Genomic DNA, 24,381 nt, shown 5'->3' with positions numbered 1-24,381 from the left:
TGGTTGTGTCAATAACTGATGGTGCTCAGCTGAATGTGTCTTTGGGAATTGCTCTCAGCCAGAGACAGTGGCCTTTCCCAAGACGATGCCATCCCCCATCCCTCGAGATTCCCATGGCTGGGTCCTAAAGGTGTGCCCTCCTTGATGCAAAGTGAGACAACTCTGAGAGCCACACCAGCTCCAGAGCTCCCTCCCAAACGGGATGAGGTCTTGTTGCGAGGGTATGACAACCCAACTTCCCCCTCTGCCTCACCATCCTCATAAGTGTGGATCCTAAGAACTCCGCCACCCCCCAAAACCCACCTTGTCTCAGAACCATTTCCTGGGACTCAACATAAGACAAGAGCTGATAAGACCGTTAGTCCTGAATACATGTACAATATGATGAAATAGCCCCATATTCCCACTAAGCTATAATCCTAGGCAAACCCTCAAAAACCATGGGAGAGAGGACTTCAGTCTCAGCCTGATGGTCCCAAGGTGTGTCAATTCTTCAGGCAAAAGCAAGGTAAGAGTGGTCATTGATCAGAAAAATCAACAGCCGAGGTGCTTAAGAAAACAATCCCATTTACAAATGCACTAAAAATAATAAAAGACTTAGGAATTAAACAAGGAGATGAAAGGCTTGTACTCCAAAAACTATACAGTATTAATGAAAGAAACGGAAGATGAAACAAACAGATAGAAAGATATTCCACACTCATGGACTGGAAGAACAAATACTGTTAAAATGTCTATACTACCCAAAGCAATCTACAGATTTAATGCAATCCCTATGAAAATACCAACAGCATGTTTCACAAAACTAGAACAAATAATTCTAAAATCTGTATGAAATCACAAAAGACCGTGAATACCCACAGCAATCTTGGAAAAGAAAAACAAAATTGGAGGCATCACAATCCCAGATTTCAAGATATACTACAAAGTTGTAGTAATCAAAACAGTATGGTACCGGCACAAAAACAGACACTTGGATCAACAGAGCTGAATAGAGAGCCTAGAAATAAATCCATGATTATACGGTCAATTAATCTTTAACAAAGGGGGCAAGAATACGCAATGTGAAAAGGACAGTCTCGTCAACAAATGGTGTTGGGAAAACTGGACAACTACACGCAAAGAATCAAACTGGACCACGTTCTTTTTTTTTTTTTTTTTAATTTTTAAATGTTTGTTTATTTTTGAGAGAGAGACACACACACAGTGCGAGTAGGGGAGGAGCAGAGAGAGGGAGACACAAAATCTGAAGCAGGCTCTGGACTCTGAGCTGTCAGCACAGAGCCCAACGTGGGGCTCAAACCCACAAACTATGAGATCATGACCTGAGCCGAAGTTGGATGCTTAACCGACTGAGCCACCCAGGTGTCCCCAGACTGGACCACATTCTTAAGCCATACACAAAAATAAATGCAAAATATATTAAGGACCTAGATGTGAGACCTGAAACCATAAAAATCCTACAAGAAAGCACTGCCAGTAATTTGTCTGACATCGGCCATACCAACATTTTTCTACTTATGTCTCCTGAGGCAAGGGAAACAAAAGCAAAAATAAACTATTGGGAATACATCAAAAAAACTTCTAAACAGGGGCGCCTGGGTGGCGCAGTCGGTTGAGCGTCCGACTTCAGCCAGGTCACGATCTCGCGGTCCGTGAGTTCGAGCCCCGCGTCAGGCTCTGGGCTGATGGCTCAGAGCCTGGAGCCTGTTTCCGATTCTGTGTCTCCCTCTCTCTCTGCCCCTCCCGCGTTCATGCTCTGTCTCTCTCTGTCCCAAAAATAAATAAACGTTGAAAAAAAAAATTAAAAAAAAAATAAACTTCTAAACAGTAAAGGAAACAACCAACAAAACTAAAAGACAAACTCCTGAAAGAGAGAAGATATTTACAAATGATATATGCAATCAATGGTTACTATCCAAAAACTATAAACAACTTATACAACTTAACGTACAAATAAACAAATAATCCAACTTTAAAAAAATGGGCAGAAGACTGGAACAGACATTTCTGTGAAGAGATGGCCAACAGACACATGAAAAGATGCTCAACATCACTCGTCGTCAGGGAAATGCAAATCAAAAGCAAAATGAGATATCACCTTACACTTTTCAGAATGGCTAAAATCAACACAAAACCAACAAGTGTCAGTGAGGATGTGGAGAAAAAAGAACCTTTCTGTAGTGTCGGTAGGAATGAAAACTGGCACGGTCACTGTGGAAAACAGTGTGGGGGCTCCTCCAAAAATTAAAAATAGAATTTTATGATGCAGTAATTCCCCTAGTGGGTATTTACCCAAGGAATACAAAAACAGTAATTTGAAAAGACGCATGCCGCCCTTATGTTTACTGCAGCATTATTTTCAAGAGTCAAATTATAGAAGCAACCCAAGTACCTATCAATAGATGGATGGTTAAAGAAGTTGTGGTATCTACACACAGCCATATATCATGTATCAGTCGGCCGTAAAAAAGAATGAAATCTTGCCATTTGCAATGACATGGACGGAGCTAGACAGTTCATAAGGCTAAACGAAGTAGGTCGGTCAGAGAAAGACAAATACCGTATGATTTCACTCACACGTAGAATTTAAGAAACAAAACAAATAAAGACAGAAAAAAAAGACAAAGACAAACCAAGAAACAGACTCTTAAGTACAGAGAACATACTGATGGTCACCAGAGGGGAGGTGGGCGGAGGGAGGGGAGAAATAGGTGATGGGGATTAAGGAGGGCACCTGCTGTGATGAGCACCAGGTGAGGTAGGGAACTGTTGAATCATTACATTGTACATGTGAAACTACTACAACACTGTGTTACCTATACTGGAATTTTAACAAAAAAGAAGAGGGAAAAAGAACGGATGGGTGTCCCTAGCTCTCAGTTGCAGAGCCCAGGGAGGCAGGGAAATGCAAGGCAAGCTAGCGCTGCCCCAAACCCACCTTCTTCTCTCGTGTCTGCAGGCTGCCACAGATGGCCCCATTTCTACTATTTCTGAAAGCAGCATCCAGGAATCCACCCCAAGGAGCTCACACAACCTACAGGCATTCGCTGCTGTTCAAAGCACTTTCCTATCCAACATCCAACCAGTAACTGGTCGTATTTCTCAAAAGACATTCCCCCTTGGTTACAGGTAAAAGGACCGGAGAGCTCAAAGCTCAGAGCTAACGCTAGAATCCATGTATCTATCTAGTCAGATACACAGTTCCAAAAGCTGTACCGGGGGCCCGGATGCAGCTTCCGGTTAGCGTTACCTCATGAGAAGGACTAGCCATCCCATGGTGGGGCCACAGAGATAGAACTCACTCAGGGGAAGCCCAGCACTGGAGGGATGTGATGGATCCTGGCAGACACCGGACGCACAGGTGCGAAGTTTTACCTGGCTTCCTTTCAGCGAGCTCCTGACAGCTTCTGGTCCCCACTATGAGATGCACGGCTGGGCACCTGACTCATGAAAGGCAAGGCCCACACAGTCGTCAACTTTCCGGCTGGACAGACAAAGCCCATATGGCAAAACACTAGCAATTACTTAATCTATGATCTTCTGCATATCCTTACTGACGGTGTCTAGACCTTTGAGTTACCTTCAAAGGATATACTAATGCTCATTCTTTTATATGAGATATAAGTGGGGAAAGTATTATAATTAACAGTGGAGTCGACCCTTAAAAAACAGAAGGAATGACAAAATAAATTATAATTGTTTCTTTTTTTTAAAGTTTATTCATTTTTGAGAAAGAGAGAGACAGAGCATGAGCAGGGGAGGGGGAGAGAGAGAGAGGGAGACACAGAATCCCAAGTAGGCTCCAGGCTCCGAGCTGTCAGCCCAGAGCCTGACGCGGGGCTTGAACTCAGAAACCGTGAGATCATGACCTGAGCTGAAGTCAGACGCTCAACCGACTGCGCCACCCAGGCGCCCCGATAATTGTTTCTTAAGAGGCCATCCCTCCAGCATCAACTCATAGGACACGATCTCAGCCCTGACAACAAGGTTCCTGAAACTTCTGCTGGCTTCAAAGCCCAGGGGTAACTCAATAAGCCTGAGACAGTGGATGTCTGCGTGAGCTCGTGGTCTGCAGGGGGTCTGCTGGGGGTCTTCTGGTGATGGGCAGGTGTGTGGCAGGGGCTGATGGGCCTCTGGCCAGAGACCTGCATCCATGCACACCAGCAGACCTTTGCAGATTCCTGTCCTCGTTGAGGCCACATCATTCAGTTGTTCGTGTTCACGCCTCTTGGACAATTACCTTCCTAAACCACGGTCTGTGACTCTTCATCCTTACCCTTTCTTGGCCTGCCCTCGCCCTATTAACTGCTGTTTCGATGAGTACAGCATCCACAAATGGGATTCCATTTCACCCCGAGGACCCAGCATTGGGAAGGCCCGTCTTATAATCTCAACATTTTATGGTAAATGTGATCGTACATTGAATTAATATGTGTAGGACTTGGAACACACAAATGGCCAAACACCACTTCTGTGTCCTTTACCATAGAATAGAGTCTCTTATTCTTTGATGGGTAGACACACTTGCCTTCTGACTCCAAGAGGAAGGGCTTCCCCGGTGCACATTAAACATCCCCTTCTCTACAGGCACAGGTGAATCAGGGCATCGACAAACGTGACAGCCGTGAAAAGCACCGGTTCTGGGCTTTGCTTGCTGGTAACAGGCTGGTAAGTAGTGTCTGACTTGTGGGGACAGTTTGTCAACTTTTGAGTGAGGGTGTTAAAATGTGATTTAGAGGCCGATTCATAATTACTTGCTTTCACTGTAAACTTATCAATCTTGGGTGGCTGGGGGAATTTATGGTGCATGCCAGCTCTCTCATGTGAAGACTTTTATAAATCACCTCGTTCTGGATTCCTAACCCCACCGTCCCCAAAAGTGCAGTATCATTCGTTACATTAACACCTGGGTTTATGGTCCGATGTAAACCCAGGACACTGGATCTCAGATTTTAGCCTGGGAGCTTTGCAGAACATGGGCGTCGTGGCTCAAGCCCTCGGACTGACTCTAAAACTGCAGTTACGTTGGGAGTTAAAAACCAAGGACGTCGATGGAGCCTGTGAAGCGCGGGTGCCTGCCCAGGGTCACCCATGGAGCTGCTGAAAGGGCACCGCAACCCAGGTCTCTGCTGTCCACCTGACACCACTCGCCTCATCCCAGGACCCGCTGAGCCCCGGTCAGTCATGACAGCAAAGGGTGACTCGTCTCCAGGGCCTTATGCTTGTCAAGGAATGATTTCAATAAGCGGTCACACCGACTTTTCCTGCTTCATTCCCCGCTGGGTTTAGAATTCAGAGACTCTGCTTGGAACATCTATGCCATCCACAGAGAGCCAGTGAATCGGGAAGAATCCAGAAGTCAATTGCCAGAAACAGCTAACTCTTGAGAAGTCTGTCAGCAAAGAAAAGAAAGGACACAGTCGTGATGCAGGAGAATAATACCAGAGGCAATGGCCAGGGGAAAACCAACAGACTCAGGTGCCCCAGCCACAGGTGACGGGAGCATGAAGATTATGAGAGGTCACAGGAGCCAAAACTCTCTTCACTGGGCCTCCAGAAAAACAGCTCCCACTCCCCCAAAGTACGCTCCATTAGAAGTCGTTAAACAAACACCAAAAGGAAAGATCACGGAATAGAGTTAGTTGCTCTGGTAGAGAAGGAGAGAAGGAAAGAAAGAAAGAAGGAAAGAAGGAAAGGAAGGAAGGATGGATAAAGGAGGGAGGGATGGAAAAGAGAGAGGGACAGAAAGAAAGCAAGCACAACACTTTTCATGTTTTTGTTAATGCCCAGTCATCAAGAACATCCTGATAAACATAGTGCTTGGTATTCATTAATGGAATGAATCTGTTTACTCTGGAGTCAACCTTTGTCTCTCTTTGCATCCACAGAGGTCGGCTCAAGAACACTGACCCGAGAAAAATGTCTCTATTGTATGAAATTAGTGCAGGAAAAGCTCATGTGCACACTGATCGTTAGTGGACACATGGACATTACTTACATAATAATCTCATTTTAGCAAGCAATGGCAGTTGTTATTAATGCACCCCTGAACACATTTACAGCTGAGTGATACGCCCACAGAAAACTCTGATCAAAGTCTATTCTCAATGGAACCCAAGGATGGCCACGTTCTTAGCCCCAGGAACCTGTGACTATGTCACCTTACATGAAAAGGGACTGTGCAAGCATGATGATGTTAAGGATCTCGAGATGGGGAGATGATCCAACTCCAATGTCATCACAAGGGTCTCTTCCTTTTTTTAATGTTTCACGTTTTTATCTAAATTTTAGTTTGTCAACTCTAGTGTCACATTAGTTTCACGAGGAGAATTTAATGATCTAGTCACAGGGGTCTTTATAAAAAGGGGGCGGTCAGGCAGAGTCAGAGAAGGAGACGCCAGGAGGGAAGGAACAGTGTGGAGAAAATGGGGCAGGGACACGAGGCTCCGAATGCAGGTACCCTCTGGAAAACGTAAGGCAACAGCTTCTCCCCTAGACGCGGAGCTCTGCCAACATCCTCATTTTAGGACTTGTGATCTAAACGTGGTAAGTTTCTATGCTTCTGACGGTGCGACAGAGGGAGTGCAGTTCCGTCCAAGGGCACGGAACCTGAGTCAAGGGAGACCTGGGAACCAGACAGCAAGAGAGTGTTCCAATCAGTTTGTTTTGGATTTTTGGTCTTCCTGACCTTGTAGGAGAAAGGTAAGCCGTTCGTGGCAAGATTCTCTCTCTCTTCCCCGACCTTGCAAATATTCCCTTTCAGAGCCTGGGGTTCCCACCATGCTGGTTTCCTCAATTCCGTATGCTTTCCCGCATCCTCTGGATCCCTTATGGTTTTGTGAGTGCAATGGTGGACTTTCATGTTTGAGTATATCCTAACACGCGAGCCGTTACATTTTCAGAGTCCCTGGCCAGGAAAGGACATCTATATTTGTGTCTAAGTGACTCTAAACCTCAGGAACCATGCCAAGGTACGTTGGTCATTTACTATTACCATTACATTTAAAAGAGGGAGGGCTGTTCTACCCAAGGATATGATCACTTGTACATCACCAAGCAATTCTTCCTTGTTTGTCGCAGTCAATTTCAGAGCAACATTTTATCTGCGGGATGAAGTTTCCAGAAAGAAAAGAGTTTACAAGATATTAAGCTTTTAGTCGGGCAAGACTCCCAACAGATGTCCAATAGCTGAAGTCCCAGATTACCAATAGACCAGGCATCTGTGCCCATCTTATCTGTGGGTAAGACCTCACTAGTTATTGTCCGCACCAGGCCTGGGGGCCTGTCGTCTACTCCCAAATTACATCACTTTGGATTGCTGCTCTTGAAAACTCTTAACCCAAGTAATCTCTCCAGCATGCTCTCATATCCAGATTCCAGGTTTTGGGTTCAACTGACAACCGTGTGATGCACGCATATGCACTGTATTTTCCTTACCCTTCTTATTAGATGTGTCCCTTGAAATAATGATCCATTTTTCAAATGATAGCGGTCATAGACGTACAAATTACGGCAGTCTCATTGACAGGTGAGCTGGCCTGCTTAAGGGGAAATCAGTCCTAAGGGCCCGAGTGTAGGAAAGAAGGCCACAGGCATTTCCTCAGGAAATAAGCAGGTAGGAGGAGGAGGAGAAAACAGCAAAAACGGCAGAAGAGGGCTTACGTGATTTCGTGTCAAGGAAGACCAAGGCGAGCATTCCAAGCGGGGTCACGGAGATATATAGCACATACAGCATGCACAGGATTCATTTCCTCATGCCTCAGCGATTCAGTTCTGGGTCTTTCTAGGACAATGATAATAGGGTCATGCAGCGGAATGATGTAAGTGCACGACTGTCAACAGCCCCGAGGGCCATATTCATACGCCCTGGGTTCAAAGAAATGGGATGAAACATAGAAAAAAACGTGACTTCTTAAAAACCTGCTCAGGCAGGGGATAGGAATGGGGATTAGGAACTAGGCATGAAGGGTCTCACTGGGGTGATGAGCCTGTTCTAAAACTGACTTAAGGAGGTCCCACGGCTTGGTAACCTGATAAAAACCACTGAATCGTACAAGTGGGTGAATTAAATGGCATGGAAAATGTGCCTCCACACTGTGAACACGTAATTCACCAACTATTTCAAGAAAAATAAGAATAGAGTGGATTGTAAAAATTCACTTAGAACATTAAACTCCTTTAGTTTTTTTTAAAAAAAACTTTTAATGTCTTTTTATTTTTGAGAGAGAGAAGACAGAGTGTGAACGGAGGAAGGGCAGAGAGAGAGAGGGAGACACAGAATCTGAAGCAGGATCCAGGCTCTGAGCTGTCAGCAAAGAGCCTGATGAGGGGCTTGAACCTACAAACCGTGAGATCATGACCTGAGCTGAAATTGGATGCTTAACTGAGCCACTCAGACACCCCAAGGTTAGTTTCTTTATAATTTTTTTAATGTTTGTTTTTGAGAATGCAAATGCAAGTGAGAGAGGGGCAGAGAGAGAGAGAGAGACTCAGATTCTGACACAGAAATGACCCATCAGCTTTGGATTTTATCTGCATTGAGAGAAATTCCATTCACGAGTTTCTGTCCTTGAAACATGCCAGGAAATAGCACCACCGTGTCTCCTTGTGGATAACCAGACGTGGTTCCTGCATGAGTTGTGCGAATATAATCAGTTTTGTTAGGGAGAACTCTCTCGGGACAGTATCTCCACATGAGGAGGCTATAGGTTTGGTTAAAGAAAGGGAACCCTAAAAGTCTTATTAAAACACAAGTGCTTCTATGAATAGACCAACTCTCCGTAGGATTCAAAGGAGATCACCGAGTAACACTTATGTTGGTCGAAAATATAAAAAAGGCCACTTCAATGATTCCAAATATCCCTAATACCTAGTTATCACAGGTCAAGATGATGTTTGCCCCCCCCCCACCTTAGGTTCCCATTTGAGCCACGACGAAATTAATTGTTCTCCAAGTATAATTTTATGCACAAGGTTCATTCAGTCTAAAAGATGCAAACAAATGTGAGGCGCATGACTTAAAATCACAGGAAAACCATTTCCGTTTGACAAACCTTAGTGGCGGGCGTGTTTGAAGGCACGTGGGAATGAACAGAATTTCTGTACGCCTTCACAGAAGGCCCCCAGGATCACCGTTATCGGTCCCTGCGATGGATGCCATCACACACGGAAGGACGTACCACATGGACTCTGCGTACCTTACCATGAGATGTTTCGTTTCCTAGTTGATGGCTGGGCAGTGGCCAGGAGCACTAATTTGTAATTAGTCACTCAGCCACTTCTATGCTATTATGTCTAATAAAGTCCCTAATCTCGTAATTTGTCAGCTGGATGCGATTGTATTGAGGGTGAGGAAACGGGCGTCAGAGGTGAGGTCTAAAATAGAACAGTAAACCCCAGCATGACGGCCCCGATACAGCTGGGGCTTGAAGACCATAAGCTGATGGTCCCCTGGGTCTGTCCTCTGGAAGTCAGAACCTGTAGCTCTGTCCCCAGACCAAGGCAGAGGTGACACACTGCAGGGGGAGCAGCAGAAGAGCGATGCAAGAAGCCAGGCGCCAACAGAAAGGCAGCTGACCCGGCTTGGGGAACAGGCAGGAGGGGAAGGCATCCCAGGAGACCCCGTGCATGCAGGGACCCCATGCCGGCCCCGTGGATTTTCAAGGCTGGGAGGCGAGCCACCAAAAGGTAGTGTGCCCAGCTGGGGCCACGTCAGGATGGATGGGGATGGGACGCCTGGGCCCTGGGCCTGCCCGAGGGTGCCATCTCACGACCTTGGAACCATGAGAAACTGCCCATCAGTGACCAACTGGTTGCTGGGCCTTCCTGTCCCATTTATTTACACCTTGGCTCCTGCCTTTCCTAATAAGCTGCAGGGCAGACAGAAACAAGTCTCAGCAATGCTGATCATATATGCCAAGGTTTTGCCAATGCTCTTCCACAGCTGAACGCACGTCTCCTCAACACAAGTTCGGACAGGAGATGCTGTAATTCTGCCTCTCAGGGCTGCTCAGACGAAACCCTCAAAGACGAGGGCCTCAAGACCGAACGGCTTTTGAAACACACAGTGCAAACCAGCACAGGAGGTGCTCAAAGAGTCGAATGGACATGCCAGACGACACAGCAATGCCGTGTATGAGGATGCACCCAGAGGAGCTGGCTGCAGGGTCTCGAACAGTAACCTATACACCCGCGTGCCCCGTGCACAGCAGGGTCTCCAACAGCTACCTATACACCCGCGTGCCCCGTGCACAGCAGGGTCTCCAACAGCTACCTATACACCCGCGTGCCCCGTGCACAGCAGGGTCGCGAACAGCTACCTATACACCCGCGTGCCCCGTGCACAGCAGGGTCGCGAACAGCTACCTATACACCCGCGTGCCCCGTGCACAGCAGGGTCGCGAACAGCTACCTATACACCCGTGTGTCCCTTGTACATCCGCGTGGAAAACTGTAGTATTCACAACAGCTTAAAGGTGGAAGCGGCCCACGTGTCCTTCCATATGTCCACAGACAAACAGCATCCAACGTATCCATAAACTAGAACAGGATTCAGCCATACAGTGGGACGAAAGACTGACGTGTGCTGTCACACAGGCAAACCGTGAACGCATCACGCCCCATGCGAGAAAGCCACTCACACAGCCTGTGAATGCACTTACAGGAAATGTCCAGACAAGTACACGCACAGACACAGAAAGGACATTTGTGGTTCCCGAGGGCTGAGGGGAGGGGGCGTGAGGGTGTGGGAGGAACAATGTAGAAAGTTCTAGGACTAGAGCGGCAAGGGTTGAATGCACGAAATGTCTCTGAGTTGCCCTCTTTACAGGGGTTAATTGTACTTTGTGTGAAGTTCACCCCGATGGAAAAGTGTTACAGAGGCATCGAAGCAGAAGTTTATTTAAAACAAACAGGCCTGTGTTATCAAGTCTGATCGTGTGATGTGATGTCCTGAAATTGAGACATTCCCAAGCGCCCAGCCCCTAGTGTGAATGCAAGCAGGCTCTGGGCCATGGCTGGTGGGGACCACAACCCCCAGGTGTGGCGTGGGGACGCGAGCCTCTATCCCAGCAGACGTTCGGGGCAAGGGCAGAAGGAGGGACAAGAAGCAGGGTGCTAGCATACAACTATTCCCAATCGGTGAGTGAGCCCGCCCACTGCATGGCCCGCAGGCTCCAGGGCGAGCCCCACACCGAGGGTGCTGGCTGGCAGATGTCTGTGGGGTCCCCTGCACGCACAGAAAGGCGAGGCAGTCCACACAGACCTCGTCAAGCCTGCTGGGCGACACTTCCCTGATCACTGCATGTTTTTAGAGGCATCACCAGCCCCCAGATACGTTCTCGAGCAAGATAAGGATAGCACTGCCATGAATACTAGGGGGTTCTGGCTGCACACCACGAACCACTCAGCTACGTATCGGGTCCCCCGTGCTTTCATTACCGTCAAATGGAAATAAACGATGCTACAACGATCTAATTCGCACCAACACTAACAACCTTGGCACAGACGTCAGTTCCTCCAAATGAATGCAGGGGACTGGGTCATTTGGTTCCTGGGACGCAACGTATGTTCTACACCGTATTTAGGCCCCCAGCTCCGCCCACAAAAAGGCACCTTTTCAGGAAGAATTCTAAGAGAGCCTCCCCAGCTTTCAGCCCCTGGTACTCACTGCTTTGTGTGATCCTCTCTTCTTGAAAGTGAGGGTACCTGTGATGTCCTAACCAACAGGATATGGCAAAAGTAAACGGACACTGCATGTGTGTTTGAGGTCCCCAGTCAGTTGACTTGGTGCTTATCGAAAGGGGCGCTATCAGGGGTGGGCCTGGCCTAATCAGGTGAGCACTGGAAAACAGATTCCTAACAAAAGAGATGCTCTCCTGCAGGTCTCGATGAAACAGTCACGGTGTGAAATGCCAATAGGGAGGGGCAGTTCCTGGGGACTAAGGGCCGCAGTCCCACAAACACAAAGAACTACAAGATTTGCTCACACCTTGAATGAGCTTGGAAGGGGATCCCTCTCTCTTCTAGATGAGAACACAACTGTGGCCAACACTTCGATGTAGCTTTGTAAGACTCCGAGCGGAGTCCCCAGGTAAGCCATGTCCAGACACCTGAGCTACAGATACTGTGAGATAATCTACGGGTGGCATTGTGAGCCCTTACAGTTGTGGTAATTTGGAATGCAGCCAAGGATAACAGCCACGGTACCCAGCCCCAATTACACATAAAATTCTCCTAACACCACAGAATTTAACCAGGATGCAAAAGCAACTATTTTATCTTTTAAATTTTTTTTAAATGCTTATTTATTTTTGAGAGAGACAGAGCGCAAGCAGGGGAGGGGCAGAGAGAGAGGGAGACACAGAATCCGAAGCAGGCTCCAGGCTCTGAGCTGTCAGCACAGAGCCCGACGCGGGGCTCGAACCCACAAGCCATGAGATCATGACCTGAGCTGAAGTCAGACACTTAACAGACTGAGCCACCTGGACGCCCCCAAAAGCAACTATTTTCAATACAGTGGGGTTTGCCTCCATCAGAAGGCACAAACCCGTAGAGATCACGTCCATCAGCCTTACAAAGAATTTCAGCTTGTGTTTAAGGCAGCCAGTCCTGGATTCTGAAGCTTCTCCTTTGATTCTGTGACCTTCCCACACATGCAACTAGAAACTCCCTTTCTGTCCATAAAATAGAATATGATTCAGCCATTAAATGGAATGAAGTTCTGACACCTGCTACTATATGGATGAACCTTGAAAATACGATGCTGAGGGGAAGAATCCAGCCGCAAAAGGCCACATAGCGTATGACTCCATTTAAAGGAAATGTCCTCAATAAGCAAATACACAGAGACAGAAAGGACGTTTGTGGTTACCAAGGGCCAAGGAGAAGGGGAATGAGGGTTTTGGAGGAATGATTTAGAAAGTTCTAGAACTAGAGAGGCAGTGGCTGAATGCACAAATTGCACCCTTTACGATGGTTATTTGTGTGCTATATGAATGTCAACTCAATAAAAAATAAAAACATTAAAAGAGATACCAAAGCTGAGGTTTATTTATGGGCCATGAGGCACTGGGTTTGTCACTGACAGCCAAAAAGCTCCTGAGCCATCCGCCCAGCTCTAGACAGCTACCACTGTAACCTTCTCGATTCACGAATTCGTCACTGGGGCTGACTGCAAGTAGAAACCCCTAGAAATCAGTTCACGTTGCTGACTATCGTGACTCAGCTTCTCAATAACATGTGACTTATTAGATTCAGCCTAGAAGGCTTCTGACAGCTCTCTGGATGAGCCACACGTGTGGTATGTGACAATACGGTGGGACACAAAAGCTCTTGACCGCGACGCCATCTGTAGAGCACGGGTTTGTTTTTCCCATCTGTAAAATAGGGCTCATCGCACAGTATAGCATCAGGCAAACCACTGCTTGTCAACTAGGGGTACCTTTCCCTTCCAGGGGACACTTGGCAATGTCTGGAGACACTTCTGGTCATCACAGCTTGAGGGCTGCGCTCCTGGCATCCACTGGGTAGAGGCCAGGGATGCGAATGAACATCTGATGATGCACAAGACCATGCATGGCAACAGAGAAGGATCTGCCCCAAACTATGAGTCCTGTTGAGGTGGAGAAGTCTGCTTAAGTCAAAGCTCCGTTCTGCTAATTCTGTTTTAAGTTTAGCTATTTTGCGGCATGGGGGGGGGGGGGGGCGGAGAGAGGGACAGAGGGAGTGAGAGAGAGAATCCCAAGCAGGCTCTGTGCTGTCAGTGCAGAGCCTGATGAGGGGCTTGAACTCACAAACTGTGAGATCACGACCTGAGCCGAAACCGAGAGTCAGATGCTTAACCCACTGAGCCACCCAGGCTCCCCAATACTTCTTTTTTAATACATTTTTTTTTTCATTTTAGAGAGAGAAAGAGTGTGTGAGTGGGGGAGAGGGGCAGAGGAAAGGAGAGAGGGAGGGGGAGACAGAGACAGAGACAGAGAGAGAGAGAATATCCCAGGCAGGCTCCATGCTGAGCCAACATGGGGCTCAATTCTATGACCCTGGGATCAAGAGTCAGACGCTTAATCGACTGAGCCACAAATGCCCTGGTATTTGTTCTTAATGGAATCAAACAGGTGGCCTTTCCAAAGTCAAGACATGCTGTTTGGTTTAGGATCCCAGGTTGGGCCATTGTGACCCCCAGTAGATTTGAATAAGTGTTCTTTGCCTCCCAGGTGCATGGGCTGGGGAGGAGGGGTCAGAAGCTGCTTCTCATCAGGGACAGTGGCCAAAAGACACAGAAATTCTGCCCTACTTCTCTGGCTGAATGGAGGTTTCTGACTATTCTCCCCTTGTCTCAAAGTTTGCAGAACTTAGAAAAATCGTGAGGTTTTTATTGGTAGAAGGTGCCTCTGAGGGGATATGGGAACATAGTCTGATACCGTAAATGGGAAAACCCACCTGGTACAACCATCATCTGATGGTTCAAAGTCACAACGGGCTCAACATGAACTCTTCCCTGTTTGCAATGACAAGCACAGGTATACTGTCTCGAAACACAAGCTTTGGGGCCAAGTTAGTATTTCAGAATTCAAATTTTTGGGGGGGAGTTTTAGAAGGTAATTTTTTAAAAAATCAAAACAAATGATTGAAAGTATGCAGACTGCTTCCAAGTTAAGCTGTCCCCAGGACCGTCTCTGACCCTCATAACGGACACTGCTGTTTTCTCTAGAACACTCGTTGTATGATACCACTTCATAATGGGAAGAAAGAAAAATCTGCAACTGTGTGAGGTGACGGATGTTAACAAAACTTATTGCACTGATCACTGTGCAATATATAAAATATCAAGTATGTGATATGTCGACATATGTTTGATATATCAAACATCACATTGGGTATATATTTGACATATAAAATACCACATTGGGGGGCGCCTGGGTGGCTCAGTCAGTTAAGCGGCCGACTTCAGCTCAGGTCACGATCTCACGGTTCGTGAGTTCAAGCCCCGCGTCGGGCTCCGTGCTGACAGCTCAGAGCCTGGAGCCTGCTTCCGATTCTGTGTCTCCCTCTCTCTCTCAGTGCCTCCCCCACTCACACTCTGTCTCTCAAAAACAAACACATGATAAAAAAAATTTTTTTTTAACTATCACATTGGAAATATATTTGATATGTCGAATAACAAATCACCACATCGTCCAGCTTAAACTCCCAGGATGTTGTATGTCAGTTGTATCTCAGTAAAACTTTGGCACATACAGACATCTGCATTCCAGTTTTGATTGTTAAAGACATATTCTAGATTTACTGAGCTATAATTGCCATACCATATCTAAGTCTAAGGCGTACAACATAATGACTGGTTATGCATACATATTGCAAAGTGGTTAATACAATACATAATGCATATACACACACAAGACAGCATGATGGTGAGTATATCGTGTGTTACGTAACACAGCCTGACCGAAGTTCTGGATGGCAACCTGCAGACACACATATGAACAGTCTTGCAGCATTCCATGGGATAAAAGCTGTTCAACTTTACATTGGTTCTGCGTCCGTTGGTGCAGAACTGCCAAAAATAAGTTTCCCCAAGAGCCTGGCTTCCCATCCTTTTGTCTTTGTTCTTGTTGGTTATGGACAAAGAGCTGTGTATCTGTAAGGTGGCAGGGGCACTTGGAAAGGAGTCAAGACACCAGGCGCTGAGAAAACCTGTCCACGCTGAACAGGATGCTGATGGGTAGAGAGTAAACATCCTGCAAAGACAGGTCAGTCCCTACGGCAATGAACCTTCCAGGGCTGCAACCGAGAAACCCCGGGGTGGACACATTACTTGCAAAAGGGGACATCCCAGTCCTGCGTCTGTCTCTGGACGAGACATCCCCCAGTCCTGGAGCCACTAAGAGGAACACAGGACCCTGGACCCCCCCGTCTCACCTCCGTGCTTTCTGCCGGAGTGGAAAGTCAAAGGTGCTACAGTGAGCCCAAAGTGACTCTCTGGCCTGCACTTCCTCCTCGTAATAAGCACTTAATTATTATTGACATTGGCACCCGCAGTATTTACACAGAGTGTTTTCCCACGTGGACAACCCTCCAGGTAAGACTGGACTTGTGTTTCACGATTGCAACATATTTCATTACCTGAATCCCAAGGGTGCTAGGTAAGGGACTGTTGACTCAGCGGCCAAGTTTTACAGGGTTAATTTCCAAACAAGGTAGGAATTTTAATGAGGACAAGATACAAACAAAACAATAGAGATAGAGAGTGTTCCGGAGAAGAGTTTTTAGAGTTTTTCCCAGAAACTTTTAATGTTTATTTCAATCAGCTTTTTTTTTAAATATATATATTTTTTAGCATTTATTTATTTTTGAAAGAGACAGAGTGTGAGCTGAGGAGGGGCAGAGAGAGAGGGAGACACAGAATTGGAAGCAGGCTCCAGGCTCCGAGCTGTCAGCACAGAGCCCGACGCGGGGCTTGAACCCACAAATCATGAGATCATGACCTGAGCTGAAGTCGGACACCCAACCAACAGAGCCACCCAAGTGCCCCATATTTCAATGAGCCTTTTAAGCAATGCCTGACATTTATTCTTTAGTTTTAAATGTAAATAGAAGGAGCGTTTTTTTTTTTTTTAATGCACCGAAAGCATTTACATTTCTGGATCCTGATATCATCCGTTGTTATGTTTAATCTCAGTATAAATGAAAATGGGGCAATTTCTCACTTGGTAAATATTAGTGTCACTGTAGACACCAATTCATAGGGATAGTCTGTCAGGTGCTATCATGCATTTGTAGAGACAAAAAGTGCCTATCGTAAATAACTGTAGAATGGAATAATCTTTTGACAAGCATTTCACCATTTTTAGTGACGTCATCTCCAGTGACAAGTCTTCTCATCGGCCCTCAAATTCAACCTGCAAGGGTTAACTTAGAGGATGAAATCAACATATATGTGACAAATGTGGCTACCTGCATAAGAAGTAAGCAAGTAGTGAACGTCGTAATTAACTAGGATCATTCACTCAGAGAACGGCATGGAAGGTTTATCCGAAAGATATTACGTGCAAGTCCTAGCACCCCTCTTTGGGGAAAAAAAGGAAATCACGCATTTTTGTTGACCCACGATGGGTAGATTACGTGTGGCAGGCATTGCAAAGGTCACGTTGTTCCGGATGCTTATCTCCCGTAACTGATACCAATCTTCAGAATAAAGAGTGGTCGATTTCTCAGCCACATGCCATTCGTTGCTTAACCCTCCTCCTTTGCAAAGACAGTCTACACAGCTGGACATAATGTCCAACACTGGGGTAATGAAGCCCCCACCCAAAGCAAGACCAATGCAGCCTGTTAAGCAATGGATCTACTAATTGGGATCAGCTGTGTTCTGCCTTTTTTTTTTTTTTTCCCCAAACACCAATGCAAGGGGCTCATGAGAGATTATTTTGTATCCGTACACTTAAAATGAAAGATAAATATGTCAAAATTTAAAAAAGCTTAAAACAAGAGCAGAACCGCTCTTGATTATGCCTCAAATTTACTCTTTAGGAAAGCAATGAGTTGCAAGCTTACACGAGTACCAATATTTCACGGCATGTGCTTCATGGCACACACATCGTATTTACACACATTCTATCTAACCCAGAAGCACGGGTCCTAATATTTTGATATACAAGGTTAATTCAATTCCTCTTCTGACTTAAGCACAGCACAAAATGCACCTCTTTATTTGCTCATTTCCTCTTGGGTTTCTTGCCTCTGGGCTCTCCATTATTCTTTTGATCAAGCGTGTGTTTTCAAACCACCACTTTAATCCAGAAAGAAAGAAAGACTATTTGGCCATCAGTTTCTTCTCCCTAAAGACCTCCCTGTTTCAGGGCAGATGAAAATGAAAACAGATGAATTCTTGTAGGTGGTTCTACAGGTTTTTTTTTTTTTTAATTTTATTTTGTGGTGGCGAGAGTGGGTGTGAGTGGAAGAGGGGCAGAGAGAGAGAGAGAGAGAGAGAGGGAGGGAGGAGTGGGGAGGAGCAGAGAGAGAAGGAGACAGAGAATAGCAAGCAGGCTCTGCACTGTAAACATGGAGTCCAATGAGGGTCTCGACCTCATGAACCTCAAGACCGTGACCTGAGCCGAAATCAAGAGTCAGACGCTGAACTGACTGAGCGTCCCAGGCGGTCCTACAGGTTTTTTTAAAAACTGTCACACAACAGGTAGGAGTGTACCAACTTTCATTATTCGCACAGAAGATCCAAAACAAAACCAAAAGCAAAAAGCAATCCAACTCACCGGTTGTTCCGAGGCTTCTGCACAGGGTGCTCTCTCTCCAGGAGACTCTGACACTGTACCTTTCGTCCAAGGACCTCACACAGCTTTTGAAGGAGCCATGCTGGACAGGACCCAGCCCAGAGCTCCCGGGCTGTGAATAATCACGAGACAGCCCAGGTACGGCCAGACACTCATCGCAGGGTGATTGGCGAATCGATCATAGAAAAGTTATTTAACTGCACGTATCTCTCCACTTGTCTTCCCTCCCACCCCGCGTGTTTCACATATAAATCAGAGGGACACTGCCCTTCCTGACCCCAGCTGAGTATTCACGTGCTAGGTATCACTTCGTTCAGAACGCGTATCGGGTCTGAATGCTTCTTCCCTGCAACCTTTACTGACCGGCTGGCAGGTGCGTGGGGGGGGGGGGGGGATGAAACCCCAGACGTTCAGCCAGCATTCCTCATGTGTCAGTGCGGGACAAGGAAACAGAGCTACGGGAGGGGGGCGGACAAGTGCCGACATGTTCTTCCAGCAGTAAGACCTGGGGACGCGGGCGACGGTGATGTTTTGAATGCTCTGTGCACATCCTGATGCACACAGGCCCTCCAAGCCTGTCTGTTAGGTGAGTTCCGGCCGCCTACACGGCACACGGGGCCCCGAGGAATTCATGCCCGTCGCCAACACCAAGGCTTGGGCGCTGAGCAAGGACGGCGGCAGGCTTCATGGGTGGCGAGCAGGTAGGTGTGCCCTCAGCACTGATGAAAGGGGCAGGGACTCTCATCTCCCATATCTTGGGGGAAACCAAACCTCAGGAAAAACAGCGTCCAGGATTGCCTTCTCCCCTCACATCATTCACCGTGTTTTGTGTACAAGAAGAAAAAAGGTAAAGCCGAACTCTGAGTGGTTGTGCTCATTATCCCACTGCTACAAATAAAACATTGCCCATTTGTAATTATTTTGTGTGCCTCTGGCTCCTGGTAGGCACCCACTGAATGAATACATAATGCAGCAGGTGCTAACATAGTTTCCATTCTTAACGGTAACCCAAGATGATACCGCACGGAAATCTGAAACAATATCTTATTGTGAATAAGCATGACCGGCATACCGTCACGGGGTGATGTCTGGTCTCCTGGGGACTCCATAAAACTTGCACATGGGATAGAGGTTTCATATGAGCTAGTGGTCAAAACTCCAGCACACCCCGGGATGCTTCCAATCGCTGAATGCTTTAAAGCTCACCAAGAAATGTCTAGGGCAATGCTGAAACTCTACAGGTTTAATTCCCACATGAGTCCCCCCCCCCCGCCGCCAGCAAAAGCATGGTCTTGGTGGTCCTGGAGGGTGGCTGCTGGCTTTCTCATTTATGACCCAGCCACCCGCCCCAGCTGCTGCCACAGTCCCGTGGCTTGGAGTGTGCAGGGCAAGGTGGGGCCACAGGGACAGAAAGGTCCCTTCTCAAGGGTCCTATTTGAGACATGGCTGCAGGTGGCAGACTGGAGACGGACCCTCCCTCTGAAGGGCATCTTCACTGGTTCTTGGGAGCCACCCAGCCGATTCCTGTCCATCCACAACTCCTGAGACAGGGGTAGTGGTGCCTGCTTCTATAGGAGCCCCCTCCTCGTCCTCCTCGAAAGAGGTCCTCCCAAGCAGAAGTCCCAAAGAGCAAGCCATCTGCAAACCTCTCACATGTCTTTCTCCTTCCCTGCTACAGGGCCCAGATCCCACAGGGCCCGACTATGGCTACCTCCATCGAAGATTCCCCTGACACTTTACTTCTTTGCCCCTCGACCGATGCTCTCAACGTAGTACAGCACTACAATAAATATCCCCTCAGAATGAGGGGATATGAATTCAGTTCTGACTCTGGCACCGGATAGCTGTGTGACCTCAGGAAAACACTCAGCCTCTCTGAGCACCAGCCCTCTTTTCCGCACAGCAGGAAGAATATGTTCCAGGCAAGGTTACTGACTAGGGACAACGGCCCAGCTCTGACTGGTCTGCCCGTCAGAGGTATCACAGAGGAACCCTCAGCCAAAACCGGGTATGCCGCCTCACTCGGCTCTCTAGAGAGGAACAGCCCAGTGGAGAGACCATTGCTGGAAAATTCTCGACTCCCACAGAACTAGGGCACGACGCAGTCACTCAGGCATCAGCAAGCAAAGACTCATTCTCCAGGACTGAACATAAAGACCAAAGCTCAGTCATGAGGGCCCTGAATCAAGGAAGAAGTATCTCCATGCAAATCGGGCCACTGGGACAGGCAACATGGTGTTCACGGAAGGGTTCTCCTCTTAGCCATATGGGGAGGAGAGGCCTTGGGGCCCCAGAATCCACCGTTCAGTTTTCCTATTGTATTATCTATGGTGACATAGCGTTCAGCACGTTTAGCTCTGCGTTCATTTGGGGTGAGCTCAGCTATTCTGCAGCAAGGCACCCCCACCACCTGCAAAAAGCCCAGAAACGCTAAACCACCCCTCATCTTGAGACCCTCCTTGTGATTACCATGAACGTTACCGGGCATCACAAAAATCACGTAGGAAAGCCCCCTACAGAATGTGTAACATGGACAGGGGCTGACCAATGGAGGAAGATGGGAATTTCTGGGTTGTTTCCAGGAGGCGCTTTTGGTAACTTATGGTATCCCATTACCATGTACTTCTCAGTGGTGACTAGCCCTGTGCACTAATCGTGACCTTCTCTTTGGCAGAACGCATTCCAGGGTTTGAAGCTTTATCATTAAACCCCAAGCTAAGTCCTGGATGTCACCTTCCCTACAATGGCATTGTGGTCTACTCCAGGAGGAAGGACTCACAGGAACTGATTGCCTCTAAGGTTCATGCAGAGTAGTGGAAATGGCCCTGGGAAACAGAGCTGAAATACATCCTTTTAAATGTTTTTTTTTTTTGAACGTTTATTCATTATTTGAGGGATGGAGACAGCAAAGGGGGGAGGAGCAGAGAGAGAGGGCGACACAGAATCCGAAGCAGGCTCCAGGCTCCCAGCTGTCAGCACAGACCCCGATGTGGGGCTCGAACTCATGAACCATGAGATCATGACCTGAGACAAAGTCGGATGCTTAACTGACTGAGCCACCCAGGCGCCCCAGAAATACATTCTTTTTAAGTGTTACTCCTTACATGTGAAATACAGTGGCAGCCAACATACATATTCATTTGAAGTGTGGCCACAAAAGAACAAAATATTGTAAAATATTATACCACTCTCAAGTCTGTGCTATTTTACGTATACATACATACACATTATATACAAAAAAACTTTCCTCTTAAGTTTCTGAAAGCCACACACATATCTATTTACATACTCAATGCATGTGTATGTGTAAATCAAGTCTGTTTAAAATGCTATGTAATGAATTTTATTCATCAGTTTCTAAAAACCATAAATGCATATATTACTTATACGCATCTGCGTATATGGAAGCTAAACATATTTAAATTATATACATCTTTCCTCCAGTTTCTTAAGGGGTGTCTGGATGGCTCACCTGGTTAAACGTCTGACTCTTGGTTTCGGCTCAGGTCATGATCTCATGGTTTGTGAATCCCAGCCCCGCATTGGGCTCTGAGCTGACAGCATGGAGGCTGCTTGGGAATCTCTCTCTCTCTCTCTCTCTCTCTCTCTCTCTCTGCTCCTCCCCTGCTCGCTCTCTGTCTCTGTCTCTGTCTCAAAATAAAACACACACACACACACACACACACACACACACAACTGGCTGGCTCAGTCAAGAGAGCATGCAACTCTTCATCTTGGGGCCATGAGTTCAAGCCCCATGGTGGGCACAGAGATTACTTTTAAAAAAACTCACACACACACACACACACACACACACTAGATTATTTATGTACGTACCATAAATATGTGTGTCTGTAGACACACACATCCCATTGCTCTTAAGATTGTTAGAATCTTGGGGCGCCTGGGTGGCGCAGTCGGTTAAGCGTCCGACTTCAGCCAGGTCACGATCTCGCGGCCCGTGAGTTCGAGCCCCGCATCAGGCTCTGGGCTGATGGCTCAGAGCCTGGAGCCTGTTTCCGATTCTGTGTCTCCCTCTCTCTCTGCCCCTCCCCCGTTCATGCTCTGTCTCTCTCTGTCCCAAAAAAAATAAATAAACGTTGAAAAAAAAATTAAAAAAAAAAAGATTGTTAGAATCTTCATTCTGGGAGGTACTTAAGATTGTCATTCTGTACAGTTTTACTATGTAGATTTATTCTGCTATCTCAACGTGTTGGGTGTCCCATTGACGTGCTCAGATCCCAAACTCATACTAAAAGATTGCTTCAGGACAGCTGTGGTTAGGATTTTGTAGTCTTCCTGGACTGTAATCATAACAGCAGCCTGGCATTTCTAAAAGTGTGCTGGGATGGACCCAACCTAATGGAAGTTAACACGTATTACTTCCTTTTTCAACAGTGCGTGTGTGACGTGTTTGGGAAATACTGTGTTAAAAAAAAAAAAAGTGAAAAGACCACCACTGACCCCAGGAACAGTCCTTCTAGACAACATGTGACTGACGGATTTGGCAAGGATGGTTTGGCACATGCCCATTCCTGGCTCCTGTCTTCTTTTAAAAAAAAAAAAATTAATGTTTATTTTTGAGATAGAGCGAGTAAGAGCAGGGTAGGGGCAGGGCAGAGAGACGGGGGCAGAGAGACGGGGACAGAAGATCCGAAGTAGGCTCCGTGTTGACAGCAGAGAGCTCCATGCATGGCTTGAACTCATGAACCGAACCGTGAGATCATGACCTGAGCCGAAGTCAGGTGCTCAACCAACCGAGCCGCCCAGGCGCCTCCAGGCTCCTGTCTGCTTGGGGAGGGAGAGGAGGAGGCAGAGCAGCCAGCTGTCTGCTCCCACCTGCCATCTGCTTCGCTGCAGTTTGTCCAGGAGCAGGGTGGAGCTTGGCAAAGGGGGACACCTGCTTCTCTGGGGCTGACTAGGGTAAGAGCTGCTACTTTACTAAGGTCACAGTCAGGCACTGCTGATGCTGCTGAAGGGGTTCCGAGCAAGCCTCCCCAGAGTGGGTCAGCTTGGCACAGGGACTGTTTAGAGCTGGAGAGGGACAAGACCTCGCAGGCTCAAGAGCAGCTTTCACCCCTCCCATAACCACCTACAAGGATCTAAACTAGGGCTCTTTCTCAGAATTAGAGTTGTTATCAGAGATGAATTTTATCTGAGTGCCCATCTGTGTGGCAGGGCAAACATCTAATTACTGAACATGTTCTTACTGCACCATGATTTGCCTTCTCCTTTGAGGACACCATCCCACGCCTTAGCTCAGGATGGCATAGATACCTCGTTTTGCCTTTCTGACCTGGAACCCCTCACGTATGTGGTGTTCCTGTACCTACGAAATTAAATTTGATTTTCTCCTGTTAATAGGTCTCATGTCAATTTAACTCTCAGACCAGCTGGAAGAATCTACGAAGGGCAGAGTAAAATTCTTCCTCCCCAGCACTGCCCTTGTGGATTTGCATCTAAACTGCACAAGGGAAGGGGTGCCTGGGTGGCTCAGTCGGTTAAGCATCCGACTTCGGCTCAGGTCATGATCTCGCGATCCAGGAGTTCGAGCCCCGCGTCGGGCTCTGTGCTGACCGCTCAGAGCCTGGAGCCCGTTTCAGATTCTGTGTCTCCCTCTCTCTCTGACCCTCCCCCCGTTCATGCTGTGTCTCTCTCTGTCTCAAAAATAAATAAACGTTAAAAAAAAATTAAAAAAAAATAAACTGCACAAGGGAAGAAAAAAATATATATACGGTGTTTCTTTTTTACTTTTCTTAAAAGATTATCTTTTTTTTAAGTTTATCCATTTATTTTGAGAGAGAGACACTGCAAGTGGAGGAGGGGCAGAGAGAGGAGACAGAGAATCCCAAGCAGGCTCCGAGCTGCCAGCGCAGAGCCAGATGCGAGGCTTGAACCCACGGAACCTGACAATCACGACCTGAGCCAAAACAAAGAGTCTGACCTGACACTTAACTGACTGAGCCGCCTGGGGATGCTGGCATCTTGCTTCCTTCTGTCTCTTCCCCCCAGATCACAGGAGGGGTGCCCGGGCCCCCCCCCCCCTCCCCGTGCTGAATCTCCTCCCCAAGGACAGACTCTGTCCTCA

The 24,381-nt window shown here is 47.2% G+C and overlaps 1 protein-coding gene across 5 annotated transcripts in view; it reads right to left on the bottom strand.

Annotated features, from left to right (window-relative positions):
- The window catches only part of STS (steroid sulfatase), a 160,414-nt gene that overhangs the window by 128,131 nt on the left and 7,902 nt on the right, over positions 1 to 24,381 (bottom strand). Inside the window, exon 1 of one of the 5 annotated variants that reach the window (XM_027050620.2) lies at positions 18,276 to 18,532. The exons of the other annotated variants lie outside the window; for them this stretch is intronic. The gene's annotated coding sequence lies outside the window, so the exon portion shown is untranslated. Of the gene's footprint in view, positions 1 to 18,275; positions 18,533 to 24,381 lie in introns of those variants that run through there. 5 annotated transcript variants of the gene reach the window in all.

The sequence above is a fragment of the Acinonyx jubatus genome, chromosome X (genome assembly GCF_027475565.1).
Source record: "Acinonyx jubatus isolate Ajub_Pintada_27869175 chromosome X, VMU_Ajub_asm_v1.0, whole genome shotgun sequence".
NCBI lineage: Eukaryota > Metazoa > Chordata > Mammalia > Carnivora > Felidae > Acinonyx > Acinonyx jubatus.
The sequence above is the reverse complement of the archived record's forward strand: the minus strand, read 5'-3'. Positions and strand labels throughout refer to the sequence as shown.